Genomic DNA, 12,760 nt, shown 5'->3' with positions numbered 1-12,760 from the left:
TTCAGGTGCCGCCTCAACGATCGCGGGTTCTTACATCGTCGCATGTTGCGATGGAGATTCCTAGTCGGCTCCCCAGTCCCCACTGGTTCCACCTCATACTCGGGGATATTGGGGTCCGCCCTCCTTTTCACCACATACTGTACTGCCTCCCACTGGTCATCTAACTTCCGAGACCACTTTTTGACTAGGACTAGCACTCTTTCCCCTGGAGAAAACACTTCCCTCTGCACCAATCTCTGGTCATGATGTGTAAGCTGTCTCAACCGATCACCCACCACTCTGTGCACTGTTCTCAAGTGCCGCCGGTGCTCCTGGACCCACACGGTAGTGGTCTGAGGAGGATCAGCCATGGGATCAGGCATGTGTAGGTCTTCAATTTCCCTACCTGCCCTCCCGAACATCAGCAGGTGGGGCGAGTACCCCGTCGTGCTGTGCACCCGACTATTGTAGGTCCACATCAGTTCAGGCAGGTACTCAGGCCAGAGCGCTTTTTGATCATTCTCAAGGGTTCGCAGCATTGGCAGGAGGGTGCGGTTGAAATGTTCACACGCACCGTTGCCTTGCGGATGATAGGGCGTTGTCCTAGACTGCTCAATACCATACATGTAATTAAAAGTTTCTTCATTAAGGCACCCTGTAAGCATGCTCCCTGATTGGAATGAATCCGCCGTGGACACCCAAACACATGAATGAAATGATGACATACCGCCTCAGCGGCTGATTCTGTGGTCTGGTCTCTGGTAGGTACCGCCACTGCATATTTAGTGAAATGATCAGTCATCACCAAGCAATACGAACTGGAGCACCCTATTTGCACATAGTCTATCATGAGTATCTCCAGCGGAGTGTATGTCTGGATGGTTTGAACAGGAGCTCGCTGTTCCAGACTCTTGCTCAACCCACATGCTGTGCATTTTTGGCACACTTCAATTACCATCTTTTCCAGATCTGGGCAGTAAATTTTTCTCCGCAACCACTTATAAGTCTTTTCGCTCCCAAAAGGAGCCCCTCTCTCATGGGCCTCACGAGCAGCTACTGGACCTAATGACATGGGAATCACAACCTGATGGTGGTGCTGAAACTCTGACGGTAAGTATATCTTATGACACAAAAGGCACTGAATCACACATAGTTTATCCTATTGATTCAACAGTTTTTCTCCCTCTGAGGACAGCTGTGCCCGCTCCTCTGGTCGAGGTCAAATATTGGCCTGAACCCAGTGTTTTACCCGCTGCACACCTCTGTTGTCGTTCTGAGCCCGTTCCCAATCCTCAGGAGCTTTTCCGGGCACTGTGGGCATTCCAGAGGCCACCCCACTTGAATGCACTATGCTATGGAAGGCAGGCAGTCGAGCTAGGTCGGAGGTCTCAGTGTCCTCGAGTTCCTCATTGATACACCTAGCCAGCAGTCCCATTGGAACCCGAAATAATGCGTCTGCGTTTCCATTTTCCCTTCCTGACCAGAATTTGATATGGTAGTTAAACTGAGTCTGCCGCGCCATCCACCTCTGTTTTAGTGCCCCTAGTTTGGCATTTTCCAGGTGGGCCAATGGATTATTGTCAGTCATTACTACCACTTCAGCCCCCGTTAGGTACTCTGCAAATCGGACGGTCTTAACACAAACCAAAACCAGTAGCTCTAGCCTGAATGAACTATAGTTTGCGGGATTACGCTCTGTCTCTCTTAGGGAACGGCTTCCATAGGCGACCACTCTCTCTCGGCCATCCTGTATCTGTGATAACACTGCTCCTAGACCATGCAGGCGTCTGTCTGTGTAGAGCAGGAACGGGATATCAAACCGGGCTTAAGTCAGAATTGGAGAGCTGGTTAGGGCAGCTTTCACTTCCTCAAAGGCCTTCTGCTATTGAAGACCCCACTGAATGGGACGATTCTTGGGCACTCAAGATGAGCCTCTCAGTAGCTTGTTCAAAGGACCAACCAGATGGGCGAACTTTGGGACAAATCGTCGGTAATATCCCGCCAGTCCCAAAAAGGCTCTCACCTCTCGCAACGTTCTCGGCTGAAGCCACTTCTGGACAGACTCCACCTTACTGGCAGCTGGCTGCACTCCTTTGGGAGTTACCACATGACCCAGGTATTCTACACGGTCTTGGAACTATTGCCATTTCTAGGGCTTGATCATCAGTCTATGGTCTTGAAGTCGCTGCAGGACTTGTGTAGTTTCTGCAGATGATCCTCGAATGACGACCCGAACAACACCACATCATCTAGGTAGATCAACACGGACTCGAAGTTCAGGTCACCCAGGCAATGTTCCATTAGCGGCTGAAATGTCCCAGGTGCATTTGAAAGACCAAACGGCATTCTGTTGAACTCATAGAGTCCCATCGGGAGGATGAACGCCGTCTTTGCCTTGTCCTTCTCTGCTACTGGAACTTGCCAGTATCCACTGGCCAAATCCAGGGTGGAGAAGTACTTAGCCTGACCCAGAGCGGACAGTGATTCTTCGATCCGGGGGAGAGGATAGGCGTCACGTACTGTGTGAGCATTCAGTTTTCTGTAATCGACACAGAAGGGACCCATCCTTCTTACGTACCAATACCACTGGTGCAGCCCAAGGACTCTGGCTCTCTCGTATAACTTGGTTGTCCAACATGCTGGCCACCATGTCCTTTACTTCTTGGTATACTTTTGGAGGAATCTGACAGTAGCGTTCCCAGATCGGAGGAGTAATCCCTGTTGGAATCTCATGCTCTATGGTAGAGGAGCATCCAGAATCTTCCTCATGACAAGAAAAGGCCTCCTGAAATTCCCATAGGGTATCTTCCAGAAGCCTCTGCTGAACAGGGGTCAGTGTCTTCCGATCCACCCCCATCCGATCCATTATGATTTGGCCGTTCCACTCAGCAGTCGGGTTTTCTTTCCTGGCCACTTCAACAGCATAGGTCCAGACTGAATCCCGATTGGGCTGGAGGTTGAATCCTGTTCTTCGGAGTGTCTTGCCATTTGGCACATAGACTTTAGCCAGCAGCATACTCCCGGGAATAGTGACTTCCACTATCCAGCACGTCAATGCAATGGATGGGCACACAGACATCTTTCACAGTTGCCAGCACACGAGCTACTAAAGGTCTTGTCTGGGACTCTTCCTTGTATACCGGCTCAATCAGCACCTCCAGTCCATTCAGCCTCCGATATGCTACCACAGGAGTTGTTCTCTCTTTGGTGCGATCACCACTGGAATTCGTGAGGGTACTCTGACCAAACCCACGGGATGACCAGATGAAGCACTCTTCTGAAAGCGGCAACTTCTCACCACCTGCTGCAGGACCTTCTGGGTTGGCCGGTGGGTTGTCGTGTGTTGCTAGTACTGCGGACCTTCCTTAGCGAAGAGACAGTGATCCAGATTCCATAATATGTTCATTCCCAAGGTCGCGTCCATTCCTCTCCTTGGGGGGTGATCCACCAGAATCACTCCTTTTGTGCCGATGTCTTGACCACATAACTTCACTCTCATCCACACAATTCCCTTCACGAGCAGCAGGCCATTGTTTGCTGCTGTAAGACGAACAACGCTCCCATCTTCAGGTTCCATCATATGACCGAAAAGACACTCAAAGACCTCTAGGGGCATAATGGTGCATTCAGACCCAGTGTTCACCAAACACCTCACTTTCTGTCCTTCAAAATCAGCCTCTAGCACTGGACTGCAGGAACACAAATTGTGTTCTCCCCACTGTGGACTTTGCAAATCAGTGGTTTAAAGCTGGCGCCGTCATCTCGAGGCCCGTCCCGATATCGCAGTCCCTGGCAAGGTGGCCAAATCATCGACAATTTCTGCAGTAGGGCCTCCTGAGTCTCTGAGCACCAGATGTGTTTCCTCCGTTTGGCCTCTGCACCCGAGCTGGGACAGATAGAGGAGCTCGGGGAGCTGGAGGTATCTCCAGAAGTTGGGCTGATTTCATTTGCATCTGGGACACTTGTAGCCGAAGATCTTTTTTTTCTGCCTGCAGAGTCTGAACCACATCCTTCAGCGTCTCAGAGTCTTCAGAGCTTATCCAGCTGCCCATCACTTGAGCGCTTCTCACTACTCTCTTGACCACAGGCGCAGACTCCTCCTCCCTCTCTATTGCGGCAAGGTAAAAATTGTAAAACGTCAGATCAGCTGTCATCCGGGTCATCTCTTGAAACTTGTCCCGTAAGAATTTATTGGCTAACCCAGCAATGAACTGATCCCACAACAGCCTATCCAACTCCTCGAAAGCTCCCATAGCCTTGGGATCCCGCCGCTGTACTTCATTCAACGTTTCTTGCAAGGCATTGGAGTATTGCATTAGAGTCTCGCCTTCCCGCTGCGGCTGACTGAAAACGAAACTTCGCAGTTGAGTCACTTTGGCACGCCCCCCCCGTGGGTTCCTTCCAGCAGCGCGTGTATTTTAGCTAATGTGTCCCTTTCGCTCTCGTGCCGCACCATTACTGTGCGTCTGGCATCGCCTTCTAAGGCATTCAGTGCTATTTCTGCTTGCAACTCTGGGACCAAGTTGCTCATTTTAATAATACTCAGCACACTTTCTGTCCAGTCTTGCAATGTCAGGTTTTTACAGTCATATTTTGGCGAATGCTGCAATAGTGCCCCGGCTGAAAGGTACCCCGCTGGAACCAAGGCTGTGGCCGGCGGGTTCAGCACCTGAGCCAGGGCCACTATCAATAAGGGATTGTCTCCCTCCATGTTCCTGTCCACAGCGATCGCTTTATCCTGCCGACTACGCCAAGTTGTAGACCATGTACCGGGGTGGTCTCTCCCAGAATACAGCGGGCCGAGGACAAAGAACATGACCAGGCAATTTGTTGAGAAACTAATTTTTACTAACAACAAAAACAGTGTTACCCCAGAAACATAAGAAAAACACAGATAAATATCACACACACCTAGCCCAGATTAGCTAGGACCCCTGCGCTGCACAACCGATAGGCCCAGTATGTTCTATCAGATACACTATAATTTGCCTGATCTGTGGTTATGCCTAATGTTGTATCCGGGAGTTTCCCAGAGCAAGAGTGTAATTAGATGAGTGCAAGAGGCAGCCCCTGCGGTGGTGCAGCGCAGAGATTCACAAACGTAACAATTCTCTAAAATTACAATTCAGTTATGCTCTCTATACACAAGTTCACCCACTGAGGGGAGTATCTAACTAATATTCACACAGCCCTATTAGCAAACAATGTCTCTAACTGAGAATTTATGTTTGGCGCCAAACTCTCTTTATAGACTGCGTGCATATGGGATCCCTGTGGTGGAGCCTGAGCTCAGGACTTGTCGGCCGTTAACTGATCACTGAAAAGGCTGTCTGATCGTACGAATGGCCGTTTAGCTGGGAGACCATGGAGTGGATCCTGGGCTTGTCACCTGAAGCACAGTTTTAGCCTGGCAGGCTAGCAGAAGACCATTCACATCACAGCCGATGCTTTTGGGGGGAATCCAACTCTGCATCTAACCATAGTCGTCCCCCCGTGTTTCTTCTTCTCTGACAGGAATTACAGGAACAGTCTGTCTCTGACAGGAACCCTCTCACATCTGTCTCTATTTACTGTCTCTTACAACTGTGCTCTAAGATGGCCGCCTTCAATCCCCAGAAATCCTTCAGTTTTCAACTGTCCCTTGGGCAGTTCAAACTGGTTATTTCCCTGTGTGCCAACTGACACACAGGTGACAGTAGTATGAATGTGCAAACTGCTGCCATCTAATGGCCAAAACCCAAATAACATGTCTTATGTTTATACATGTAATACATATCTGCTAAACACCAATAACATCTTTTATGTTTACACAGGTAATCATATCTATGTATATGGATTTTTTATTTTATTCTTATTTTTACAGTTACAGTTGGATACTGCTGGAGCATAATACTACTACTCTCATCAGTGTCCTCGCTGGTGCTGATCGCAGCGCTGGCAGGGAACAATGATGATGGCAGTGTTCAGCACCCAGCACTTGGGAACAGCGTGAACTGTACCACTTATTACCAGGCGCCAGTACGTGTGCTCCTGATGCGGCACACGGGCGGCACACATGTGCCACATAGGTGCACATGGACACGGATATCTCCGGTACCGGAAATATCAGGACATGTGAAAGAGCCCTAATATGAAGGAGAAGTGCTTCTAGTCAGTGCAGGAGTAGGAGAAATCAGACAGCGCAGTCTTCTGGCTCCTCTCTGTTGTGGTAAACCTGTGACAACAGGAATGTTGTATAAAACATCAACACTCCAATAAATTCTGGATTCTTCACTAACCCCAAGTGAAACACCAGGCTCCAAAACATCATCATTTCTACAGCATCTGCAGGGGTTTAGTTAGAAAATGATAAAGGGCGGTTTTGTGCCAAAAATTACTGGGCGTACAAATTTGTTTGGGCCACCATAAGGTTTACAAAATCCTTAGAGAAAAAGACTTTGAAAAAGTCTATTTCTGTAAGGCCGGTGGTTTCAAATTTGATTCCTGATTGCGACACAAAATGAGGAATCAGTGGCTGATAATCTTCGAGTGGTGAGGTCCATTTGAGGTCTTTAATGGTGGGCGCTGGATTATTTTCTGTCCTGGGGCATCTGCATGGCGGTTCAGTATCACTTGAGGAAGAGGACGAAAAATAAACAAAGGTGGGATCCTCTCCCTCACTATCTGTGTCACAGGCAAGGAAAGGCATATGCCTCCTTTGCTTAATACAGTAATTTGGACAAGCGGGACATTTTTTCACATTGCCGTGTTTGTGTGTGTACCAAATTTTATTCAGCTGTGTGTGTGTGTGTGTGTGTGTGAGAGAGAGAGTGCTTGGTGTAAAAAAAATTATTTAGAAGAGAAAAAAAAGAAGAAAAGAATCTAGAAAGAAAAAGATAAAAATAAAAAAATATATAAAAATTTGGTAAAATAAAAAAAACAAACTTACTAAATGGATGTCAGTAAAAAAAAAATTACTGAGCTCCCGCAACTATCTGACACTAACCCTGACTATATTCAGTAAAAAAATACTGTAGTGGACACTGATTACTACAGTATATTTTTACTGTCTCTAATCTGGTCCTATCAACTAATCTACATTTTTTTTTATTCTTTCTTCACACCAAAAAATAAAAAAGCAACAACCGGAGGCTGATCACTGATGTGCGTCAGTGATCAACGCTCAATGGCTGTAGGATGCAAGTAGGGATGTGACTCTTTTTTTAACTCTTTGCTGTCTAAGACTAACCCTAACTTAATTCAGTAAAAACACTGTAGTAGGCACAGATTACTGCGATATATTTTTACTGTCCCTAATCTAGTCCTTTCAACTAATCTAAATAATTTCTTTTGATTATTTTTTCATACCAAAAACAAAAAAGGCAACAACCGGAGACAGATCACTGATGTGTGTAAGTGATCAGCGCTTGACAGCTGTAGGACGCACGCACGGATGTGGTGCAAAAAGGGGATAAAAAAAAAATAGGAAAAAAAAAAAAGTCCATGCCAAAAGCGAGCACGGACACCAATCTGTGATGTACGTCTGATCAGCAGCTCGGCAGCTGTAGGACGCACACATGGAGGTGGTGCAAAGGGGGGGGCATAGACAGGGAGGTGGATCAGTGATTTACGTCACTGATCAGTGTTCGGAGGATGCAGGACGCATGAAAAATAAAAAAACTGCCAAAAATCGAGCGATTAAGAACTTATCAGCGCTCGGCGACAGAAGGAAAGGTGGGGAGGGGTTTAGGGAGAAGGGGAAAAAAAGGGGAAAAAGGTGGGGAGGGAGATTGGGGTGGATTAGGGAAGATCAGGGATCAAGAACGGATTAGGGAAGGGTCAGGAATGTCTTCTTTCTTCAACAGCAGCAGCACTAACAGAAATGATGGCACAGGCTTCAAAAAGTCTGTGGCACCACAAAGCCCAGCACAGCGCAACAGAACGACAGTATGACTGCCCTGCACATGTCCGAAGCTAAAATGAGGAAGTGCAGGGCGGTCATGCTGAGGTCAGATCGCCTCTGTGCACTTTGATTGGTGAGATCGACATCATCGTCGATCGCACCAATCAGAGCTGGCCCTGGTGACGCCGTCGTTGCTAGGCTCCAGCTTATGATCGGTGCTCTTACAGGACCTATCATAGGCTAGACATCAGTGTTTCAGGCAATTTCATTGCCTGAAAAACTAAAAATGCTGTGATTGGCTGTTCGGGATTGAACAGCCAATCACAGCGATTGTAGTTGAGGAGCGGCGTCACCCCCCCATGATGACAACTCCCAGTGTCCTGTTGCAAGATTCAGCAGACACCTTAATCCGATCACCGCAACTGCGGTCGCAGTGCCGCATTAAACATATGACGTATCCAAACGTTCAAGGTCAGTAAGTACTTACCAGCCTAGACGAATGGATACGTTCAAGGTTGTGAATAGGTTAACGGGGTTGTCCAGTCTTCTGCTAAAAGTCTGCTGGCACTCTATGTGACTGGCAAATAAAGGAACCCTTACAACACATACCATACACTGTGAGGATTTTCTGGTGTTGCTGCCAAAATCGGTCATGTGACCACAAGTATATAATTTGCATACTTCTTGCCACATTATATCTCGATGTGCTCCGCCTCGCCTAATCCTCCTGTATTAAGTGAGACCAAGAACATCTAGGTGGCATGTGACACATGTATTAAACCTATTCAGTTTGCTGAAATTGTAAGATGCTACATTTATTTGCGCAGGGAAAATATACAAGGCCAAAAACTCACCAAAAACTTGTGATTTGTATGATGTCCAGTCAGTTACTTCTCACCTTTTACCCTCTTCCATGCCTCTGTGGGATCATTCTTATGTGTGGTGTCTGCAGTGTGTGAGCTCCCTGCACTCCAGCATAGTGGCTGTATATGAGGCATCTGAAGTGTGTGAGCTCCCTACACTCCAGTGTAGCTGCTGTATATGAGGCGTCTGCAGTGTGTAAGTGACACGCCCCCTGGGCCGTGGGGTACCCGTTGCCGGGCCGGTAAATGCTGGGGGATGTCACAGTGGCGGTGACCCGGTCCGTGACCCAGGGCGGTCAATAAAAAGGGGTTATTGATAGGGGATTTATAGTGATTGTATAAAGTTCGTGATGCCACCTGTGGTATGCGGCTAGGGGAGCCGCCGGTGCGGAGCAGGTCCTCTGCAGCTGATGTTACTGCATCAGGGATGGTGTGGCTCTCCATAGGTAGAGCTTAGCTTCAGGGCAGTGTAGATGTTATGGGTTATGCTGGGCGTTGTAGTGCAGGGTTTGATGGCGCAGCAATAATCAGTCCACAACTTAATGGCGGTTTCCTCTTATCTTTACTGGCGGTGATTAGGCAAACCGGGACTAGGGTACTGGCCAGAGGTGAAAGCCGGGCAGCCTGGAAGCAAGTAAAGGATTCTCCTTGCCAGGTGAAGTTGGAGGCCTTCCCTTTCCACTAAACTCTTTGGCCCTGCTGCTTGTAGCTGTGCAGTGGCCCTCGTCCCAGAGTGCAACGTTTCTGTGCTCACCCGTATGGCAGGCAGCTCGGGCCTTGCTGGTTTGTCGCTCCCATGTGGCGGTACTGGGCCCTCTGTGCAGCTGAGCCTCCGGGCGTCTGATGAGGCCAGGAGACCTGCAGTCTCCTGCCCTCCGGTTTCTACTGCTGGGCCTTCGGTGCCCCACAGCCTCAGACTCCCGTGTCCGGTTCTTCTGTGCTGGTTCTTCTGGGGTGAGCTGCCGCGCAGCTCCAGTCCCCAGCTCCTCTCTCCTCGACGTCCTCACTTCAACTCTCACACTAAGTCTAACTAACCCCGCCCCCAGATCCCAGTTGCTAAGGGGAGGAATTCCCCTTGCTGGTCTCGAGCCAGAAAAGTGTTGCATGCTTAGTAAAACCTGATTAGGGGACCCCTGCTTGCTTCCAGGCATGGCATCACCTCTTGTGAGGGAGGCAATGCCACTTTGGCAACCGGACCCCTGGGGTGCCACATTCCCCCCTAGTTAACTTCAGTACTCCCAGACTGAGGATACCTTTCAAAATTAACAAAGAACAATAACAGTTCACATTACAAACAGGTTGAAAAGTCAAAAATTACAAAAACCCAACAAAAATTGAAAGCAATCACTGCGGCGCTTAGTCCTTACGCCAGTATCCTGGTAACTGTAATTTGGCTGGTGGGAACCGCATCAACCCACTTTGTGTATCGTCCCTAGGCGTGGCTTCAGGGCACTCTTTCGGTGGGCCTGGTCTTCAGCCACGCCTGCGGTTTATTTTCAAGGCCAATTAGTAACTATATTCAATATTGTCCTGACCACACCTAGTCCTGTGGTCCAATTGTCCATAAATTCAACAAATATACTTTTCCAAGACTATTTAACGGATACAACTATAAACAACATACACTTTAGTTCTCTTATACTTTATACTTTAGTTTCTCCAGCGAGCAGGGAGCTGACCTTTTGTACTCCTGGTCGATCTACATAGTGCATTAGTTGTCACTGTCCTACCCTGGTCCTAGTGTCTACCCCTGGTGCGGTGGGTTCAGTGTGAACTACACTACAGGTAGTCTGAGGTAACACCGGTAGGCTGGGTAATCTCCTACGAATTCTTTGGCTCACCATGGGTACGACAGGTTCACTGCTAGCAGAGGGTCGATTCTCCTGGTCTGCTGATGATGAAACCTCTGTCTCTGGGGCCGACTGGTCTTACAGCTGTTCAGGGACTTCTGCAGCTTCCGGTGAGGCTGCTTGGAGAAAGGTCAAGACCGGTACCACAATCGCTTTGTCCACCTGTGTCCAAGACCGGGGAAATTCTCCGAGGACTGTCTGGACTGTTTCCTCCACTGTTTCTGTGGGCCGAGGGCTGTCTTGATCTTCTTCTGTGTGTTTCAACTGTTCAGGACATATCTTCAAGTGATCTCTTGAGACTGCCGCTGAAGTTTCCCCTCCATCTTTGTTGATGAGGCACACTTTGGTGTTGTCGTAATTTGAGGGTAGGACGGTGTATGGCTCAACCTCCCACTGGTCATCTAACTTGTGGACTCGTCTCTTCCTCTTAAGTACCTGTTTTGCAGGTGACAAGGGAACGGCAGGTGCGTGCTGATTACAAGTTTTCTCTTGCTTCTGTCTAGCCTGGGACAAACTTTTTTCAACACACTCGCAATACCTTGCGGTATTGTTGCTGCTGCTCGGTGTCCCAATCCGCATCTGGTGAGGTCGTCTCTGGTGTTAGGACTGACATGTCCAAGTCAATGGGTAGCTTACCAGGTCTTGCTCTCATCAGGTAAGCGGGTGTACAGTTGGTGGAGATCACCGGGATGTGATTATATAGGTCCACCAAATCTGGTAACTTCTCTGGCCACAGGCTACGTTCTTCAAGGGGCAGCGTCTTCAACAGGTCTATCACCACCTGGTTCATCTTTTCACACAACCCGTTGGTCTGGGGATGATACGGCGTCGTCCTTATTTTCTTGCAGCCGTACAAGTTACAGAATTCCTGGAACCCCTCTGCTTCAAAGGCTGGACCTTGGTCGGTAAGCACCTGTTCAGGGTCACCGTGCGGACGACAAAAGTGCTGTTGGAACGCTTTGGCTGTCGTCTGAGCAGTCTTGTCTTTCACTGGCACTACTACGAAGAACCTGGAGTAGTGGTCTACTATGGTGAGAGCGTAGACATAGCCTGACCGGCTTGGGGCTAGCTTCACGTGGTCCAAGGATACCAGTTCTAGTGGCTGTTTGGTGATGATGGGCTGCAGGGGAGCCCTCTGGCTGCCACGGTCTTTTCGTCTCAGGTTGCATGGACCACATTCTCGACACCATCTCTCGATAGCTTTCCTCATGCCAGCCCAGTAGAATCGCTCACGTAGCAGGACTTCCAACTTCTTCCACCCGAAGTGTCCTGCTCCATCGTGGTACGCTTCTAAGACCATTGACGCATCCCGCCTCGGGACTACCACCTGCCAAACCAGTTCATGTGTCCGGGAGTTGATGATTCTTCGACACAGCTTTCCTTCGTAGATGAACAGTTTACCCTTCTCCTTCCACAACTGTTGGGTTTCCTGTGGAGCATCTGGATCAGGGTGCGAATCAGCTTGTGTCAGCAACTCCTTGACTAGGCGGACAACCGGGTCGCTATCCTGCGTTTCTGCCCATCCATGGTGGGGCAATGGGTTGAACGTGGCCTCTCTGTTGGTGGAGCGCTTGTCCCTTACACAGTGGGAGCACTGGGTCACCCCATCATGATGGAAAGCGGGTATCTCTATCTCCTCCAGCTCTTCCGAGTCTTCTCCCCCATCTGGCAAGTTGGGCATCCTGGACAGTGCATCAGCATTTGCATTTTTATGCCCCGCCCGATACATGATGGTAAACTCGTAGTTAGACAGTTGGGCCATCCATCGTTGTTCTAGGGCACCAAGCTTCGCAGTCTCCAGGTGCGTCAGCGGGTTGTTATCTGTGAAGACTGTAAATCTGGAGGAGGCGAGATAGTGTTTGAAGTGCTCCGTTACAGCCCAGACTATGGCGAGAAACTCCAACTTGAAGGAACTGTAGTTGTCGGGGTTCCTTTCCATGGGCCGGAGCTTCCTGCTGGCGTAGGCAATCACTCTCTCTCTGCCTTGCTGTTCCTGGGACAGCACGGCTCCCAATCCCACGTTGCTGGCATCTGTATGAAGTATAAAGGGTTGCCCATAGTCGGGGTAGACCAGGACTTCATCTCTGGTCAGAGCCATATTCAGTCGGGTGAAAGATTTGCTTTCTGGTTTACCCTATTTGAACGGAGGTTTCGGGTTCTTGGCCTTCTTGGACTGGCCTACAAGG

The sequence above is a fragment of the Phyllobates terribilis genome, unplaced genomic scaffold (assembly GCF_046119375.1).
Source record: "Phyllobates terribilis strain yellow unplaced genomic scaffold, ASM4611937v1 Scaffold_5__5_contigs__length_657084704, whole genome shotgun sequence".
NCBI lineage: Eukaryota > Metazoa > Chordata > Amphibia > Anura > Dendrobatidae > Phyllobates > Phyllobates terribilis.
Note: the sequence above shows the minus strand (reverse complement) of the source record.